This window comes from Mustela nigripes, chromosome 5 (assembly GCF_022355385.1).
Source record: "Mustela nigripes isolate SB6536 chromosome 5, MUSNIG.SB6536, whole genome shotgun sequence".
Lineage (NCBI taxonomy): Eukaryota > Metazoa > Chordata > Mammalia > Carnivora > Mustelidae > Mustela > Mustela nigripes.
Window position 1 is genome coordinate 39665804 of NC_081561.1, and position 21855 is coordinate 39687658.

At 35.4% G+C, this 21855-nt stretch overlaps 1 protein-coding gene across 3 annotated transcripts in view; it reads right to left on the bottom strand.

Moving 5' to 3' along the window:
* The window catches only part of ADGRB3 (adhesion G protein-coupled receptor B3), a 726796-nt gene that overhangs the window by 664567 nt on the left and 40374 nt on the right, over positions 1-21855 (bottom strand). The window lies entirely within an intron of this gene.

Below are 21855 nucleotides of genomic sequence, written 5' to 3' on the forward strand. Positions count from 1 at the left end.
AATACATAAAAGTATAGAAAATTTAAAATCTAAAATTCATAGATGGCATTATTAACATTATTGTATATATTCTTTGTATTTTTAATGTAGGAAAAAAATCAATATTAACTTTTTAATTTAAAAAATAGGCAGTTGATTCCAAAGTGACACAATAATCATGAAAGACAGGCTTTGCTTAAAGAGAAAATGAGAGATTCTGAAAGTTCCCTTTTAAATACTGAGATTCAAGCTTGACTAATTTGGATCATAAAAGCTTACTGTGAACCATTGATAACAGGATTTAAGAGAAGTTCTGCCCAGGCAGGAATGGAAAGCCTTCAGAGGAGAGGTAGGGAAGATTCAGATAAACAAACAGAACCTGAAAAAAAATACCACTTTGGGGCTCAGCCAAATACAGCAAGGGGCTGAGAAAATCTACAACAGAAATTCCAGATGTGCAAATGGAGAATCCAAGAGCATTTGGCTCCTTTTTGCCACCACATTTAATGTGGCATAGGCAGCTATTTTGGATTCTGTAGAATCCAAACCACTGAGAAATTAAGCAGAAACTATCTGGACTGTCAGAAATCTTTATCAGAGCCAGCAATTTGATCCTGTCAACATTATGGTCAAACCCGGACAGGACACCCACAGCAAGAACACTTAAAATCAGACCAAGGGGGCGCCTGGATGGCTCAGTCGGTTAAGCCTCTGCCTTCGGCTCAGATCATGGTCTCAGTGTCTCGGGATCAAGCCCCGCATGGGGCTCTCTGCTCAGCAGGGAGCCTGCTTCCCCCCACCCCCACCTCTGCCTGCCTCTCTGGCTACTTGTGATCTCTCTCTCTCTCTCTCTGTGTCAAATAAATATATAAAATTAACAACAAAACCGACCAGGAGTCCTATTTATCATGGACTGTTAATAGCAGGGGTGAAGCCACTGTCCAATCATCACACCTCACTGTAAGGGCCTATTTAGCCAGAGCGATTCCATCTGGCTAAACAGTGATTTTGTTTATGCAGTAAAACTTAAATTGACCTTGCCCCCGCCACCGGAACTTACTTAAAAGAAAGTCCGAGAAACCAGTAAAATATGGTCGACCAGTCCCTGATAACAGAGCCCAGATACAAGGGTGGGTCAAGTCAGATGGAGGTAACAGAGACCGAATGCAGGGATGAGTCAGGCCAGGTGGTGACATCCAATCAGTAAAGTGCGCATACTGTCTCCCTAGCTACCAAGGAGTGTGGGCCCCAACCTCTGGGCGCCTTTTGGGCGCCAATTCTGACCAAGGTGATAGGCTAGTTCAAATAGCTACTAGGGGGTGAATTGTAATTCAAATGGCCACCCGTGTGTGACTTAGCATGACTATGCAGCTTTCTCTGTGTATTGCAATCTCGTTGGCCACCTGTGTGTGGCCAGGCTCAACTACATGGCCTTTGCTCTATAAAAGTTAGTCTGTGAGGATGGGAGCGGTTGTCTCCCTCTCTGTAAGAGGCGGCCCCGAATGGTCGTTTTGATTCTCAGTGCTTGGCGTGAAATAAAGCTTTGCTTGACTTTCGCTTTGTATCAGTCTCGTTCCTTTGACCATGGACCCAACACTGCCCAAACTGAGACTTTAGCAGACCAAGAGACCCTAAGAATGGTATGCAATCAAGCAGCCCCTTCCCCATCACCAGAAAGCATATCCATGGGCCTTCTTTTATAGCCTGATGGCATCTTAGAAAGAAAAGGTGAGAGTTCTTATGAAAGACTGAAAATTTACTCAGAAAAACTCTCTCCCTGAAAGTTTAGTTTAGTTTAGTTTGTTTTTTTTCCCCTTACAGGCAATCTGAGTTATAATGAGTAAAATTCAAATTCAACATGCCATTCAATACTTCCCAGATACGATTTTAGGAATTTGTGATATTTTGCAACTACAGCCACTTTTTAGAAGCTTCATATTTCTCCCCTTAGTCATTTTTCTACTTTTAAGCAGCTACTTGTCCTATCCAATATAGTAGACATTAGCCACATGGGGCAATTTAAATTTAAATTAATTAAAACTGAATAAAATTAAAAATTATGTTTCTCCATCACATTAACTGTATTTCAAGAGCTCGATAGCCATATGTGGCTAGTAGCTACCACACTGAACAATAGAGATAGAGAATATTTCCATCATCACAACAAGTTTTATTGGATAGCACTGACAATAGGCTATTCTGTGTCTAATGTCTCATAACAAGAGTTATAAAATAGCCCAATGCAGGAAAGCAAAGAGTACTCCTGACTTTGGTTTCTAAAAGCTTAAACTCTTAGAGACGTAGAGAGGAATCCAGAAATTTAGAGGAATCTTCTAAATTATTGCCAACCATGAAAAAGGAGAGAGGATCAGAACTTAAGAGGACATTCTGAAGAGAACACAAACTGTCTCTTGGGTTACCTACAGGAAAAATAATTGAGGGCCATAGGGTATGATTAACATTCTAGCAGACTTCTATGTGCCTAGACAGAGAACTTGAAACCAAGATGGTAGTTTTCCCACACACATTTTCCCCTTCCCCACTTCCCCTGGTTGTCCCTGAATTTGGATGAATCCTAAGCAATTGAGGGAGAAATGTTGTATCAGAACTTCACTGAAATTGGGTTTCTGTCATTCTTGTGGATGGTGATTCCAAATGGATATATATGTCTTACCACCCAAGTCAAAAAATGATATTCATATCCTTTATACTTTCTTATAAATAGGGTTCAATATGTCAATTCACCAGGTCCTTGGCATCATGCCTTGTGCAAAAAAAGAGTCCATTTTGTTAACATTCCAAAATTCGCAAATGATACTTTTGAGTACTTTCCAAATTTGGGGGTAGATGCCATGTGTTCCTGGTGATTAATATCCATCTAATTTGTCAATTAGTATAGAACATCCAGTCCTGCTGATATCATAAGTTCAGGATGAAAAAAATGTTTTGGTAATTCATAGGAATAAATATGCATGAAAATCAAAGAGCAGTTCACATTAGAGAAAAGAAACACTGAGAATATAAGATATCATGCATTACTTACTTCTAGGCAATTCTAAAATTCTTACTAGGGAATATCAGGGAAAAATAATATGTCATGTTCCAGTTAACTGGTTTCTGTTATTTAACATGGAAGTTTCTAGCAATATCTTTTCAATAATTTGAAATATCTTAAATATGGAAGACCATGTCTAAAATATACAGAAGGGCAATGTTCACTTCACTAGATCATGATACACTTGGGTATGTTTCAAAAGATGGCCATAGCCCAAGCCTGACAATTTATTTTTTTTCATTCTTTTTGTTGTGAAATCAATTTTCATAAGCCTAAAAAATGCATTTAGAATTACAGGGACAAATTGAGAAAAGTGTGGTCAACGTACTGTATTATTCATTGAAGTCACCAGAGTAGAGATTTTTATTAGGAAAAATTTGACTTCGAGCATTTTCCCACTATTATTTCCTTCCTTAAGCTCACAGTTAAAATTGAACATGCTGTCTGTTTTCAGCTTCTATGTTTCCTTAAATTGATTGTATAGAGCTGAGAGTCACAGAAATCCCAATAACTTTGTTTTAGTATATGTTTTTAAGTGTGTGATTTTAAGAGCTCTTTTAAAAACATTATTTCATTACTAAAATTTTTAAGGGGCCAACTGTCTATACACTAATAGCTACCACTTTCATTTCTCTTTACAACCCCCTATGCAGTAGGAAAAATCATTTTCCCACAGTTCAAAGTAGTAGAGTCAAAAGGTAGACTTTTAAACAGTGATATCGAATTTCAAAATTCTATCAATTTCAAAATTGTACTAACACAACACAGCAATGAAATGTTCAATGACCTCCAGCAGACAATATTAGTCTCAAACAACCACTTCAAAATATCCCTAAGGCTTCCCTTGCTGATTTAATTTTAGCATTAGTTAAGGACCACTGCTGGTGAATGAGTATTTCATGGGCTTTTGGGTACCTAGAGTACGGGTTTAAGTAACCCATGGTATATTTTACTTTTTCTTTCTTTTTTTTTTTAAAAACCAAGGTCCAGAAACAGTGTAACATAGGTAGTATTTAAAAGTATTGCCTCACTTCTTAAAGGTAGGTAAGTAGGAAGGAAGGAGCATATATTTTGAGCCACTTATACTTTTTTCAGTATCCTAGCTTGCTGTACTAGTATTTTTTTTCCATCTGTAAATTTAAATGTGGAAGAAAGCAGATTTTATTGCTTTAAACGCCAAATTGCCTTTCTAGAGAATAATCAAAGTAGTTATTCCATATGTAAACAGCATTTTAAATGACATGAAAGTTAATGGACTCTAAAAACTGATTTCAAGAGATTTTGCAGTTACTGAAAATGTTAGAAAATGTTTACACTGCTTTAAATTTCTTAGGGATATATCTGAAATTATTTTTAGGAATAAATATTAAATCTTCCTTCTTTCATACATACAGTATGGTCTGAAATATTAAAATTAATTCATCATAGATTTTGTGTATATGAATATGTATGTACACAGTTGTATAATTGTGTAAATATGGTCATTCTTCTGTCAATCCTCTAGACACTAATAATATGTTTGTGAATTAGGACCTAGCTTCTTTTATTGAATTCATTAGTATCTGTTAGGAAAAGATAATGCATTTGAAATGTATAAACAATCCAGATGTGTATTTTTCTATAATGGAAGCTAAATTTATTTACATATTTATAAATCATGGTTATTTTAATTAAGGCTTAGTATAGTACTGTCAAGCAGAGTAGAAAGAGAAGTTGGCACTTTAAATGCCTACTAATATTATTGAGTTGTCAACATTGACACCTGTAACTAGCTTTGTACTGAAATAATCTGTGATCTGAAATGTATACCTACACATTTATTTTAAATATGAGAAATATGAATTAAATCAGACTAAATTAATGTCTTTCTAATGACTGCCATAGTAGCTAAAATTGTTGGATAAGGGAGTGGCAATTAAAGAATCAACACATTTAAAATCATTTACACTTAGGTGGGTATATAATAAATTATAAATTTAAATAAATTTAAAGTCTTCAATCTGGGGAGTCCACTAATTCAAATACTCGGTAATAATGAAGCTTCCAACAGTGTGTGTAAGTTGCTGCTAGCCAAAGTCACATCAATTTTAAAATTTCCCTGAGAGGGATAAAACTCAGACACTGCACATTCATCTATCAATCGATCAAATGCCACATCCTTGTTGCAAGGCCCTGGTATTTTCATGCAGCTGTAACTCAGCACTCTTCCAAAGCCGGTGGCTATTTTCAGAAAGAAGAAAGAAAACATAATGCGAAACCTACAGCCATGTCTACCACAATTCAGGCAGTTAATCAAGGAAAAAAAAGCCATGTACTCTGTAAACACCTTTAGTTTCGTTACAAGCCAATCAAATACATGCTGGATGGATGCCCCAAGTACTAAGATAGGCATGTGATTATATCTAAACCTGTATGTATTTTAATCTATTTTATCCTAAAGTCTGCAGGAGTAACACATGAAACAAAATCAGTGAAAAAAATTTTGGCACACATTTATGAAGTTCCCTAAAATGTGTAAAACCATGTGGCATTGTTGGGTAAAGTAACTAGTTGTCTGGAAGAAAGATCCTACTCACTTTATGAGACGATTATTAGTATTTTTTTATGTATTTGAATAATTTCTTCCTTTCCTTGAGAAAAATGTAACCCACTATGCGTTCTCTATGAAGTAAACAAGAAAATAAAAATAAAATAATAAAGCAGGAGAAAAGATGAAAGAAGGAAACTGTTATATGTGGTGTTAACTATATGCTAGATACCAAGTCAGAATTAGTTTAACTCCTGTAAATTTTTTATCCTTTATATCAGGTAACTGTTATTCAACCTCATATTATAAATGAAGAAAGTCAGATTTCCAGGTTAACCTTAACTTTACAAAACTGGTAAAATGAATCTAAACTAAGCTTTCCTAAATCAAGAATCTACCCTCTATCCATAACTCCATGAAAACTGATGTTAGAATTATTCAGGAATGCAAACTTTTCTCAGTTTTTCTGTATATTTAAAATATAAAGGAACTTGATCGTGTTTATGGAGAGCATACCAGTAGGCAGAAATGTTCATCCTGCCAGCTACAAACCTGGTATCATGTCACTCAAAGAGGAGTTATTCCTCTCACAATTTCAATTTTGAGAAGAGAAACTTGTAGCCCGTAAAGCTGTGCTTTCATGCCTCAAAATATACAAACCAACAGAGGCACATGGTACTATGTCCCCACAGTTTCAGGTACAGACCTCTCCCACACCCACCCGAGCTGGGTAGGTCCCACCCATTGCTCTTGTCGGTTAAGTAGCAACTAAAGGCTATGATTTATAACCTCATTAATTGCTCTCTTCATTTCAGTTTGCAGGTTCACAAACTCAGGGGAGGAAAGGCGAGGCTGCCTCTCCCTAACTGAGAAGGGCTTCACTGTCACACCCTCTTAAACTGCCACCTCGGACATGCTGGACGGGGACTATGCCAAGAAGTGGAAGGAGTGATTCTAGGAAGTCACTGATACAGGGATTGTAATGGTAAGGATCAGGAATGGCAGATGAATACATGGTGAAGACGAGGTTTGTGCACTCTACAGGCGAGGAAACTGTTCTGAACTTTTGTTTGCAGAATGATTTATGTTGTGCTTAAATTAGAATTCACCCCACTTTGAGAACACATACTTTTCACAAACATGTTTAACAATAATTGCCCAAGTACCACATGACTGTATGATTTCAGGCACCTTATAGATTTTTTTTTTTTTTTGATGGTTCTGCTTCTTTAACCTCCATTAACAAACAACGGAACAAGCAACAAAACCAACGAACCAAAAAAACCCTCTAGCAGTTTTCCCTTCTTTTCCATGGAGTTTTAATTAGCAGTAGAGATTTCTCATAATGTTAGAAACGCATATAAACATGTATCCAGATAATCAAATAGTAATCTACGTAATTCCAGATCTTACTATAAGGGCATACGAGACCTACACTGGTTAATCTTGGTTTGTTTCCCTACTATATTCATTGTCTGCTCTGCTTTGTACCCTATGAACTGCAACGTGCAGAGTCCCTTCTCTATTAGCTTCCTGTTTACAGCAGTCAGCTGGGAGGCACCTCCAGGAGATCTAAGCTGGGGGTGGAGAGGCTAGGGGCTTGCTTGGGCCTGAACTTTTTCAGGCTTCACAGCTTCCTCCGTTTTCCCTGTCAGGTGTCCTGTAGTTGACAACCTCCTACTCCTGCTAATCCCTCATGCGTAGATGAACTCTGACCACACTTCTGTAAATATGCCCTTCCTTAAACTTTCCTCAGGGAAACACTTGGAAGGTGTTTGTTTTTTGCTGGGACTTCAATACAAAGTTCTTTGGGAAAAAATATACATTGCGACAAAATAAAATAAGCAATAAGCATAACAATGGAAAATCATTAATGGAAGAAGTAAATAATGCCAAAGAAAAGATCAGATTTCAGAATTATATTCAAATCAGGTCCTTCTACGTGATAAAGGTGGATTGTAAATTTGATTTTAAGCTTTCAGAAGCCAGAGACTCAGTGCAGCAAACTCAGAATCTGTAGCATCAGGGCCCCGCATCTGCAAGGATCTAGTAAGGCCCTGTGAGGGAACTTAGCAACAAGTTTGTATGGTAATTTATTTTAGTAAAATTTGCAGACGTTAGATATTTTAATTGCAAGCAGTTTTAAGAGTATTGCTGTGTGTCAATACAATGGCCATAGGCAGTTTGAGATCCAGCTATCCATTTAGTTTTGGTTTTGTGGGATCTATTTAAGTAGTCATACTCATTTCCATATGTAATCAATCCATTATTGCTATTCTCCCCAAAGTAAGATGGATTCCTGGAACCCCCCTACTGGTTAATTTCCAACTTTGTGACAGGGTTTTATCACAATTAAGAACATCTCCTACCATGCCTAGCAGTAGAACCATGTGGTAGTAGGGAAAAAAAAGACTGGGAAAGGTATAGACTATGACTTGAGTTCTGTGCGAAATTATCCCAATCTTCAGGCCCATATAAAACTCCAAGTAGAGATCTGGTTCTCATCAATGCCTAGTTAAAACAGAAGTTCTTAGCTATTGGCAATATAGTTATTTAAAAACATACCATACTCTCACTCTTATCGTTGAGAATTGTATGAAATAGAATTTATCAGGACACATGAATTTTTAAAGGAAAAAAAAAAAAAACTATAGAAGTACCACAAATGGCAAATGTGTTTTTGTGCAAAGGTGTATGTTTTCTTAATCTCAACTACAAGTAATAAAATACATGCTAGATGGAAGACTGAATTAAGTTTCAATTTTCCTTAGGAGAAAAAATATAAAGTTGATGTCTTATGAAGAAGTGATTAAAAAGTACGCAGTCAAAACTTGAGGGAAAAAATTGTCTTCACTTTACTAAAATTTTTAAAGTATTGTTTTGTGTTTCATAATGATTGTGGCATGCAATTTGCATTTTCTTATGAATTCGTTTCCTTGACTTAAATGTGGTATTTCAGTATTCTTTCTTTTTAAAAAGGACTTTAAAATTGGTTAAGGTTCCAGATCCCACGAAATCTGTCTTGTTTTCCTGGTGTTTCCCTGCTAATGTTGAAGCTCGGTTAACATTAGCCCTAATATTAACAAAATATATATTTCTGTTAAGAGGAAGTAGTCTATATTTCCTTGCACTCATGTCTAACCCACAATTAACAATAGTATGTTAATAAAATTCAGATGAATAAAACAATTATGTTTCTAAAATTTTAAAGAATGAAAACAATACATGGAAAAGAAAGGTTTTATTTTCAAAAACTTAAACATTGAGGGCTTATGTTTAGTGTATCCCAACTATGTAAACATCCACTGCATAGTTTACTTTACTGGGATTATTTGGGATATAAATTTAGAACAGGCTCTTCATAGAAAATCAAGATCGCAACAAAAGATGTATTGCCATAATCACACTGTGAAGCATGTGACTGCATAAAAATCATTGGAATGGATAATATAAGCTATAAACTTAAGTGAGTATGAAATATCTTGGCGTTTTGGAAAGAGCACATTGGAGTAGGTGGAATTGTATGTATTCTCTTTCTCTCTAGTAGAAATCCTAGCATGAGGAGAAAGATAAAGTCATGTCTCTAAATAATCTTAGGGATTTAGCCTTTTGAGATCTTACATGTTTGGGTGAATAGCAAGTATTTAACCCAGTTAAACATAGGTAAGTGAAGAGAAAATCATCTCTTAGAGTATGGAATTTTTAAATGTAAAGAAAAGCTAAAACTTTAAAAAACAGACTTAATCCAATCTAACCTTATTGGAACACCTGGCTGGCTCAGTCAGTAGAACCTTTTGATCTCAGGCTTGCAAGTTTAAGCCCCCCACTGGGTGTAGAGATTGCTTAAAAATAAAATCTTTAGGGGCACCTGGGTAGCTCAGTCAATTAAGCATTTGACTGGATTTTGGCTCAGGTCATGGTTTCAGGGCCCTGAGAGGGAACCGCTGTGACAGGTTCTGTGCTCAGTGGGGAGCCTGCTTGAGATTCTCTCTCTCTCTCCCCCTAAATTTTTTTTTAATCTTTAAAAAAAATAAAAATAAATAAAATATTTAAAAAATTAAAAATGAAGTCACCCTTATGGATCAGAAAATAAGGTCACAAACAACACCAGGCTTAAAACTGAGTCCCCTGAGTATTAGTTAAACTCCTGTACTTTTCTGAGTGTGGGCAGGTTCACGGATCTAAATTCTATCATCGACAAAATGATGAGGTTGGAGTAGAATTTCTTGGGTTCTTTCTCTATCCATAAACTAACCCTGACAACTTGGTCCAGATGTTAAGAGCTCCAGCTTTCACAATTTAGTTTTCTTTGACAAGTTACTCAATCTGCCTTTGACTCAATCTCCCCAAGGGACAAATAGAGATAACAATATATTTCTCTTTCTACATGTATTTGGCAGGAAGGGTGAAAAGTTACATTGTTCTTACCCTAAAAGGTAAGTGTACCTTAGTGAACAATGTACCTCAAAAAAGGCATTTTATAAATGCTAGTGCAGTGGGAAAATGAGCTTGGGAACTCCAGATATTCTACACATGAAAATCAGGCAAATTAAAGTACATCTGCATTCTCGTAAGACTCTCTTTCTCCCTCAAAGAATGTATCAAAATTTGTACTTTTATATCGATTTGTGTAAGTTACATACTCGACATCTTCTCTAAAAGGTAAGATTCATGGGGAGTGGTATACAATAATTACACAATACAATATGTGTTTGTTGATTATTCATGAATCAGTAAATAATGCTGGTTAATAATGTGCAGGATTTCACCAAAAATATAAAACCAGTATGGCTGCATAATTTTTTTCTTTGACAAGACTTAGTTAGCTAGCTCACTTCCATTGCATGGGCACAACTTTTCACAAACATCCATGGCTGAAAACGTATCTTATATTTAAAGACCTACAGAAAGAGAAATCCCACAGTTTTCCACAATCCAGTTAGCCAAAAAATGTTTTCAAAAACTTTTTTATTCTTAAAATTAGGGGTACAGAAATGTTAAATTTCCACCTCTAACATAGCAATTCTTTTTTTTTTTTTTAAGATTTTATTTTTATTTATTTGACAGAGAGAGATCACAAGTAGGCAGAGAGGCAGGCAGAGAGAGAGAGAGAGGAGGAAGCAGGATCCCTGCTGAACAGAGAGCCCGATGAGGGACTCAATCCCAGGACCCTGAGATCATGACCTGAGCTGAAGGCAGCGGTTTAACCCACTGAGCCACCCAGGAGCCCTCAAACATAGCAATTCTTGTATAACAACTTTAAATTTTATTGTCATCTATTCCTAATGTAATATTTAATTACATCTGAATTCTTATTCTCTCCAAGTAACCAACAAAATTGTACTTAGCATGCACTAAGTTTATTTATTCGGTTCCAATTTTCTTGAATTATTTATAGCTGGGAGAAGAACTGCAGATAATATATCCTCTCATTAAAAAGATTCTACTTCTCAGGAAAATATAACAATCTAAGAAACTATCTCTAAAAATTAAGAAGTGATTTTTAAAAAATATATGCTTTCTGAAACATAAAATGCAATCAATGACTTTTAGTAGACTGGAGTCACATATATACTTACACACAATAATGTGCATTAGGAAAATATTGTAATAGGAAAGTATTCATATGCATTTGGCAAAATTTCTAATGTTCTAAATAAATGAGAAAAGGCCTAAATATCAACTCAGAGTCAGAGAAAAATAAGATTCTATTACAGAAGTAGTTACGGAGAAAGATACTTAAATTTTACATCACATATTTTTATTTATTTATTTTTTAAAGATTATTTATTTATTTATTTGACAGAGAGAAATCACAAGTAGATGGAGAGGCAGGCAGAGAGAGAGAGAGGGAAGCAGGCTCTCCGCTGAGCAGAGAGCCCGATGCGGGACTCGATCCCAGGACTCTGAGATCATGACCTGAGCCGAAGGCAACGGCTTAACCCACTGAGCCACCCAGGCGCCCTCACATATTTTTCTTTTGAAAGTTTTATCCATATACACATACCTATATTATATATACACTGGTACATGGAAACAATTAACATTTTTTATTTTGAGTTAACACCATAAGATAGAATCTACCTTATATTCAAGATTTAGCTATTGTGGTTAGGTTAATGACTATAAAATGAGCTCTGTTTAAATATTCCACAGTGAAATATTTTCTGAATTTGAAATAACAGCCAAACACTTTCCAAATACATGCTCTCCAGCATGTAGCCAAATTTTAAAGACCTACCATACCATGATCTCTCCCAGAAGCCCTAATGTTGTCAGGATAAATAAAATGAAACCTCTATTTCTAGTGACTTAGAATTCTGTGGATTAGGAATGGACACAAAGAAGCATCTTAAGGGGCACCTGGGTGGCTCAGTGGGTTAAAGCCTCTGCCTTCAGCTCAGGTCATGATCTCAGGGTCTTGGGATCGAGCCCCGCATCGGGCTCTCTGCTCAGCAGGGAATCTGCTTCCTCCTCTCTCTCTGCCTGCCTCTCTGCCTACTTGTCATCTCTGTCTGTCAAATAAATAAATAAAATCTTTAAAAAAAAAAAAAGAAGAAGAAGCATCTTAAAACCATCCAGTGTTACATGACCAACTATGATGAATTAGTAAATACATGGAAGGGATGAGGGGTTACTAATTTGTTTCTGGATTGAGTAAAATTAGAGGGAAATCACATTTGAGCTAGGTCTTAGAATTTTAAGTTGGAATTCTGTAGTTTTAGGTTCCAATATCTAAGGTATTCTTCTCTTAGAGCAATCTTTTCTAGGAATTTCTTCAGAGCTGACTGCTTGTGATACAGATTACCATATAGCACTTCTCATTATTTTTAGTTCGCAAAGTCTCTTTACCACTCCCTGAATTCTGTTTGTGGATCCCATATCTTCCCCTTTCTTGTTTTACATTACATTCTACTCTATGCCACCTAGATGCTTCATAAGAAAGAATACTGGGTGGTGATATTTTTACATTTTTTTGAGAGAGAAATGGGGAAGAGCAGAGAGAGAATCCCCAAGAAGTTTCCATGGCAGCAGAAAGCCTGACGTGGGGCTTGATCCCATAACCCTGAGATAATTACTTGAGCCAAAATCAAGAGTCTGACACAACCAACTGAGCCATGCAGATGCCTCAGGAGGCAACTTTTTGCAGTGTTTTGGACTTAACATGTCAACAGTCAACATTTATATTGGAATATTATTTGGCTAGTATAAAAATTTTTTTTTAAAGATTTTATTTATTTGACAGAGAGAGAACAAGCAGCAGGGTCCAGCATGCAGAGGGATAGGGAGAAGCAGGCTCCCCACTGAGCAGGGAGCCCAATGCAGGACCGATCCCAGGACGCCAAGATCATGACCTGAACTGAAGGTATGACCTGACCTGACTAGCTGAGTGAGCTACCCAGGAGTCCCTGAATAGAATTCTCCAAGAAAAATCATTACACATGAAAATTTGAAGGCATTTATTTTATATCTAGTCTGTAATGTTTCTATTAAATGACATTATAAGTCCCCAGTATCCTTACTGTGTATGTGTTACCTGTTTTTCTGTTTTGTTTTTCTGGAAAATTTTAAGATCTTTCTTTTACTCATAAAGGTTAGAAATTAATAATGATGTACCTGTAATTCATATACCCCCCCCACCCCACAATTTACTATGCTGGGAAATGGGACCAAATCTGGATACCATGTCCTTTACTCTTCATTTCTAAAATTAAAAAAAAAAAAATTGCTTTTTTTTTTTGCCCATGATATTTTTCTATTTTTAAAGTGGCTATCCAACATTGCATCTTATAGACTGATTCTACATATTTTTAATTTTTTTCCTCACTGTCCATATCTGTACTTTTTCAACTTTCTATCATCTTCAATTTTATATTTTAAGTTCATATATTGAAATTTTATTTTGCTTCTCATGTTTTTAATTCCTAAGAGTTCTTCTTGTTTAAATTTTTCATATGTCTCATTTTGTTTCAGAGATGCAATATATTCTTTTATTTCTTTCAGAATAATAATTGGTAACTTTCTTGATATGTTCTTTTGTCTCTGAAATTCTTCATTTCCTCTGAGCTCCCTTTCATTTGGGTTCTTAATACTGGAGGTTTTCCTTAACTTATGCAGAAGTAAAGCACTGAATAAGTTGACTCAACACTGCCTGTCTTTGTGGGAACTGTCCAGTTAATGGGATTCACAGAAATACAAATTCAACTTTCAGACTAGAGACATTCAACATTCAGGTATGTGAAGCTCTTTCATCTGAGTTTTTTCTGTTCAGTCTTCCAGTGAAGCATGTAAGTGGTACCAATATTTGTGTTCAAAGTGGAGTAAAAGAGTGACGCGTGATCTCTTTCTTCACGTAGTTTCATCCCATGTTTGTCCAACATGTCATCCCAGCATCCTATGACTGTGGGAGACAATTCCAAACATTCCTTGGTCCCACATTTCTATATATTTTTTTTTTAAGATTTTATTTGTTTATTTGACAGACAGAGATTACACGTAGACAGAGAGGCAGGCAGAGAGAGAGAGAGGGAAGCAGGCTCCCTGCTGAGCAGAGAGCCCGATGCGGGACTCGATCCCAGGACCCCGGGATCATGACCTGAGCCGAAGGCAGCGGCTTAACCCATTGAGCCACCCAGGCACACCCACATTTCTATATTTTAAAGTATACTCTATTTTTTAAGACTATAGGCTTCTATTTAAAAATACTGATTATTGGGGCACCTGGGTGGCTCAGTGGGTTAAGGCCTCTGCCTTTGGCTTAGGTCATGATCCCAGGGTCCTGGGATCGAGCCTCACATCGGGCTCTCTGCTCAGCAGTGAGCCTGCTTCCCTTCCTCTCCCTCTGCCTGCCTGTCTGCCTCCTTGTGATCTCTGTCAAATAAATAAATAAAATCTTTAAAATAAAAATAAAAATACTGATTATTAAAAAAGAATTTTATGGTGATTTTAATGATAAATATTAACTTAAATTGAACTATATATTTATATGGTATATGGAATCAGCTCTACTACTAAAAATAATCTATTTATGTATAACTAGTCTTTATCTACTGTAAACACATTCTCAATTTTTTTCGGGAAAATTACCCTATATTCACATTTTTATTCTTGCAATTTATATCGCATTGCTCTCATTTTTCTCCCAATGGAAATCAAGTCCCTTTTAATAAAGGTTATATTAAAAGAGAGGGCCTAATTAAAAGTAGGCCAAACATCTCAATTCAGATTTCAATGACCCCATTATGAAATGTAAGATCAAATCTTAAGAAATGTCCATATTCTGCATCAGGCTGTTGAGGGTCTAAAAAAATATACCTTCTTTTTATCTTTTTTTGCCTCTGAACTAACAAGATTTTGAAAATACTGGTTGAGCTTTCTTTTCCTTTTTAAAACTGATTTAATATGAACTATAACAAGCAATGCAGTGGAATTAAAATTAAGAAGCAAATAGCCAGGAAAGGCACTGGGTAAGGGCTCAGGAACAAAGCATATCAATAAATAAGATAGGTAGATAAACAAAGTAGAATAAAGCCAGAGAAAACTGGAGGGCCTACAGGAGAGCTATGAAGAAACAATAGTGGAACATTATAAATTTCTAAGGCACTGTGAACGAGAACAAGACAAAGTCTGAAAGCGACATTGCAGGGCTGCACTTACTCCATGTCAGGATTGCCACATGTTGCAAAATTTTTAATTTGAAAGTCTAGATTTTAATTTGAAAGTCAAAATTTTTAACAAGAAAGTCTAGATTTTTAGCTTTTCTTCATAATCTGTGAGATCAGGTAATGCTTGCTACATTTCCAAATGACAGCAATCACTCGGACCTAGGAAGCAGATGTCCCCTCTAGACACATTCTTGGGGCCCCCATTACTCATACAGTGTAGGCATTCCCTTACACTTACACCTGGCCCCCTTCACGCAGTGTTGTGCCTGCATAATACATAATACGTATAGGTCATTGCATTTGCTGTGCCTTGTATAAGAGATTTTCACAGACAGGAGAAATCATCTTAAAGGTCAAGAACAAGGAAGTGTTAGCAAGTATTTAGAAATGTAAGCCAGACAGTATCACTCCTCTGCTCACAACCCTCCATCGATGCCAAATCTCACTCTGAGTGGAAACCAAAGGCCCTGTCATATCAATACAACCCCAGCCTCCAGGCTACAAAATTAGTCTTTTGAGTCCAGTGACTCACCCAATAGTCTTAATATAAATATGTATTTGATATGATGCAAAGTCACTGTGGAAAACTTTAAAAATAGAAAACATGTAAAAGAAAAAAAAATTCATAATTCCACGGTCTAAAATAATCACCATGATGGTTTTTAATGCATATATCTTTGTTATTCTGCTTTTTAAAACTTAATAATGATGTAAACAAATCTACCATGTTAATAAAAGTTTTTTGGGGAGCCTGGTGGCTCAGTGGATTAAAGCCTCTGCCTTTGGCTTGGGTCATTATCTCAGGGTCCTGGGATCAAGCCCTGCATCAGGCTCTCTGCTCAGCAGGGAGCCTGCTTCCTCCCCTCTCTCTGTCTCTCTCTGCCTGCCTCTCTGTCTACTTGTGATCTGTCAAATAAATAAATAAATATATTTAAAAAAAAAAACAAAAAAGTTTTTGATATCATCTTCTTTTTGTAGTTGTCATATATTGCCTTATGATATATCATAATTTAATTACTGTCCAATGTTTGGGTACTCAGTTTCCAAAGCAGTAGATTCTAAATACTACCAACATAAAATATTAATATCTCAGGCTATTTTTGTAAGAGAAATTACATAAAAAAGAACTGTGAACCAATTCATTTAACAATGTGGACAGGTAAAGCAACTTACATATTCTAGCAATGTGTATCTTAAGCCTTAATCTAATCAGCATTGGATATTGTTATTTAAAAATATTTAATTATTTGGTTTCTAGAAACCACTGAGTCAACTACTTATGTGTCATCTGTCATTTATTTCATTTAAGGTGATTGGTATATACCAAAAAATTTTAATTTGTAGAGTCAAATATAAATTAAATACCTAACTATTTTCTCATGACTTCTTCCTTTGCTCTTTATGATTAAAAAGTAGCACTGCCAGATAAGCCATATAAGACCAGATAGTCACATAAATTTCTTGAGAAGTTATAATTATTTATTAATACTATATTGTGTTATTATTTATAATTATGTATTATTTATTATAAATGTTCATTATTAATAACTCATTAATGCTTCTGAAACTTCATCTGGTTCGTGGTAGGCCATGAGTTTCTAAACTTTTTTTCCTGCCAATTAAATTTTGTAGTACATTGCACAACTGAAAGTTATCAATGTAAATAGCAACATTAACATAATTTAATGTTCTGAATTTATTTTCTTAGGTTTAATTTCAATCTTTGGGCCACTCTGATTATTATCAGCATCTATGTAATAGCTTTGTCTTCAGGAATGTTACTGAGTTGGGGGAAAAAACAAAGTAAGATAAAATTACTTCAAGTAAAACAGACTGCATTAATGGCACACTTTAGGTACTTCCTTATCATCAAAGTGTTTGAAATATCACTTTCAAGTGATTCTTGTGAAAGGTGGCCGAAGGTCAGTAAAGATATAAGTGACCCATAATGGGTTCAGGGAACAGAGCTTCACTTGTTAAGTGTTGAATAGAAAGATACCCATATGCCACTAGGTTCCCCAAATACACAGCCCAGTGATTTTTTCCTTAAATCCTTGGTGTCAGCCTTGACAGAGGAACTTCCCTCACTTGACTGAAAAAAATCTCGCAGTAACTTCCTACTATTTGATCTCCCTGCCTTCTCTAGCTCTTCTTTATATTATCAGTGCCTATTTTCTCACTTAGAACCAACTCGCCAATCCAGCTATCACACCAGACAAGGTAAAGGCATAGATTCCTAGGACCAGTTTAAGAATATGTTACTTGTCAGATGAATATATGGGGTGGGGGTGGGGGTTAATCAGAAAACAGGCTCCTATATATAGAGAACAGGCTAAGGGTTGGGGGAGGGCAGGTGGGTGGAGGATGGGTTAAATAGGTAACGAGGATTAAGGAGAGCACTCGTGATGAGCACTGGGTGTTGTATGTAAGTGATGAATCATTAAATTACCTGAAACTAATACCATACTGTAGGTTAACTAACTGGAATTTAAATAAAAACTTGAGGGGACAAAAGCCTATTGGGGGGGAAGAATATGGTACTTGTCAATAGCTTCATTTGACATGTTTAGCTATAGACTCTCTCCTTGATTAAATTAACATTAAAGTAAGTTCTAAAGTGCACTAATCCTGTGTCTAGTTTGATCATGCCCTGATTATTGTTGCTTTGGTTGTTATCATTACTATTACATACCTGGCCATAAGGTATCTGAGTCTAGTTTACTTCTATAATGAACTTTCTGATCTTGGATTTGTAATTTAAGAAGAAAAAAACAAAGAAAAAAATAAATCTTGAAAAAGAAAAGCATTTTTAGGTAAAAGTGGTTAAAGAAATAGAGCACTCCATCCTTTATTTGCTTTGAAAATGAGTTGGTTAATTATATTTATGATATATGTTAAAGGTTTAGTACAGTTCTACCGATGCAAATTTTCCTAGAAATTTTGATGGTTAATTTTATGTGTCAACTAGACTGGGCCACATAATGTCCAGATATTTAATTAAACATTCTTCTGGGTGTGTCTGTGAAGGTGTTTTTGGATGAGAATCACATTTGAATCAGTAGAATAAGTGAAACAGATTGTTCTCTCCAATAGTAGAGGAATTCATCTGATCCATGGAAAGCCTAAATAGAAAAAAACCAGAATTTGTTCTCTCTGCTTTACTGTCTCCAAAGTAGGACATTTTCCCCCTCCTGCTCTTGGACTCAGACTCCAACTGGAACTTAAACCATCTGCTCTCCTGCTTGCTGACTGCAGATGCTGGGACTTCTCAACTTTCAGAACTACATGAGCCAATTCCTTATTATATCTATTCTATTGGTTCCATATATACACAAAATTTATATATTATATTATATTATATTATATTATATTATATTATTTCTGTTTCTCTGGAGAACCCAGACTAATAGAGCAACTAATAACTCAACATGAAAGTTTATTAAAAAATAATAAGCAAGAAAAAATGCATAGTTATTTTCTGACAGAGTCCTTGATTCTGTGGTTATAAATGTAGCAGTCATGAAATGTGTTTTTCCATCTATATAAATGTTCCAAGAAATTGGAATTTTCTCACTTAAGTGTCAATAGATTGTACTTAACTTAAAATATGTTCTCCAAAAAGTTCTTTGGAAACACGTTTGTTTTTAGAACTTTACATACAAAATATATCATAGATACTTCCTTCTAACTTACTGTCACCATTTTGTCCACACAATAATGAACTGATTTGCAATGTGACTTGTTCTGAGATGAGTAATCAGAGTGGTGTCACTGGAAGAGTTTAGGTTCTGGATGCAGACAATCCTTGGTTCTAAGTACAAATCAACCTGTGTAATTTGGGAACTCACTTGCTTCTGGAATGACCCAGTTTTCCCTTCAGAATTATGGAAATTATTCATCCTACGCAACTGAAATTTGTTTAACCAACGACTCCCATCATTTCCCCTAACTCACAGCATCTGGTAACCACCATTATACTCTCTGCTTTTATGAGTTCCACTTTTTCAGATCCCACACAGAAGTAAGATCACATAATATTTGTCTTTCTGTGTCTAGCTTATTTCATTTAGTATAATGCCCTTAAGGTTCACCCATGTTGTCACATGGAAAGATTTCCTTTTTCTTTAAGAAGAATATAAGATAATCCTAATAATATTCTTTGTGTATATTTTCCACATTTTCTTTTTCATTCATCTGCCAACAGACATTTAGGTTGTTTCCATATCATGGCTCTTGTAAATAATGCTGCAATGAACATGAGTGTGGATCTCTCCAAGATACTAATTTCAACAGTTTCAGAAGTGGGATTATTGGATAATATGGTGGTTTTATTTATTTATTTATTTATTTATTTATTTTAAGAGCTCCCAAGTAGTTTTCCATAGTGGCTGTACCAATTTACATTCCAACCAACAGTGTACAAGGGTTCCCTTTTCTCTACATCCTTGCCAACAAACTATCTGAAATGGAAATTAAGAAAAAAAAATTCCATTTGCAATAACAAATAAAAAGGAGAAAATACTTAGAAATAAACTTAGCCAAAGAGTTGAATGACTTATATACTGAAAATTATAAAACATTAATGAAGGAAATTAAAGGAGACATATATAAATGTAAAGATAGCTCTTGTTCATGAATTGAAAGAATATTGTTTAAAATGTCTGTACTACATACGGTGCTCTACAGATTCAATATAATCCCTATCAAAATCTCAATGGCATCCTTTACAGAAACAGAAAAAACACCTTTAAAATTCACCTGGAGCCACAAAAGACCCAGAATAGTCAAAGTAATCTTGAACATGAACAGAGCTGGAAGCATTACACTTCCAGGTTTCAAAATATATTACAAAGTCACAGTAATCAAACCAATATTGTACTGGCATTAAGGGCAGATATACTGACCAACGGGCCATAATAAAAAGTCCAGAAAAAATACCCATCTGCAGTCAATGGATACCCACAATGGGGAAAAGATAGACACTTCAATAAATAGTGTTGGGAAAAATGATAGATACATGCAAAAGAATGAAACTGGACCCTTAACTCAAATCATACATAAATATAAACTCAAAATGGAGTAAAGACTTAGACGTAAGATCTGAAACTGTAAACCAATCGAAGAAAACAGGGGAAAGGCTCTTGACATTGGTCTGGACAATAACTCTTTCAGATATGACATCCAAAGCAAATAGACAAGTGAGACTTCATCAAACTGTTAAGCACACCAATGGAAACAATCAACAGAGTGAAAGGGTAACTAACAAAATGGGAGAAAATATCTGTAAATTCTATATCTGATAAGGACTCTATCTCCGAAATACATAAGGAACTCAAACAACTCAATATCAACCAATCAATCAATCACCAAGTTAAAAAAACAGGCTAACAACCTGAATAGATACTTATACAAAGAAAACTTACCAATATTAGCAGGTACGTAAAAAGATTTTTCTTTTCTTTTTGTTGCACTCTTTTTTCCTCTTCCTATAATTATCTGACAACAAAATACCTATCACGAATATTTTTCATTCTTTGTTATAGCATTCCTTAAGTGTTTTGATGATGTCTTTTTTTTTAATGTATCCTCAAGTTGTTTTTACTAGTTTCTCTATTGAAAATAATGTTGACTCCTTGCTTATCAGAGCCACTGTGATCAGTACAGACTTAGGTTTCAGACTAATTTTTGCCAATACATATGTGAGCAGAAGTAGCAATTCTAGCCCATAAGAAGCAGGTGTGCTTTCTCTGCAAGCTTTCCCCTTGCTCTGGTTGGATGCAAAAGGCACCCTTTCCCAAAGGGATGCAGAGCCTTAAAGGAAGGAACATGAATCCTAGTATCACCTTCTGAAGGAAAGACACCCCAAAACAAGGAACCCCTTCACTAAACTGTTACATAAGCAAAAAGTGAAATTCTGTATGTTCAGCCACTAGAACTTTGGAGTTTGTTTCAACACAAATGTTACACAAACTACTCTACTTTCAATCTCGGGAATTTCTTCATGTAGACTTGAATATTTTCATAGTTATTTAACAAATATTTCATTTTATACAAGTGCCTCCCATGCAATCTGAAAGTTAGAGAATCCCAGGATAAATATTTAAAGAAGTTTCATGGAAAATGTAAAACTCCTAACATGGAATTAAACTCGGTTATAAATTTAAAAGAAACCAAGTTAAGAAAAGCTATTATTTGCCTTTGTGTGCCTAATACCAAAACATCTGTCAGGTAAGTTGCTGGACAACTTGAAATAATATCCTTTCAAAATTGTTTTTTATTATTATAATGTTCCTTTGATTTTGTTCTTAGAATTAGTAGCATTACTATTTTAATTTGCTAATTCTAGATTTTAACTGAATCCTGGAATTAATGGAGTGTTAAAATTGTTATGATACTAACAATCTTGCATATTAAAAATCATAATAAAATTAATGAAATGAGAAATTCATAAAAAAGATAGAGTCAAAATGTGTTAGATCCAACAGGCAAGAATCCTGAAACTAACGATCTGACCCTGGGTATATTTCCCAATCTCCTATCTTTTACTCCACTTAACCTTCCTCTGAGGACATCCTCACTCCAATTCAGACTTTCTTTTCTTAAATCGCAGTTTTTTATTCTCTATACTA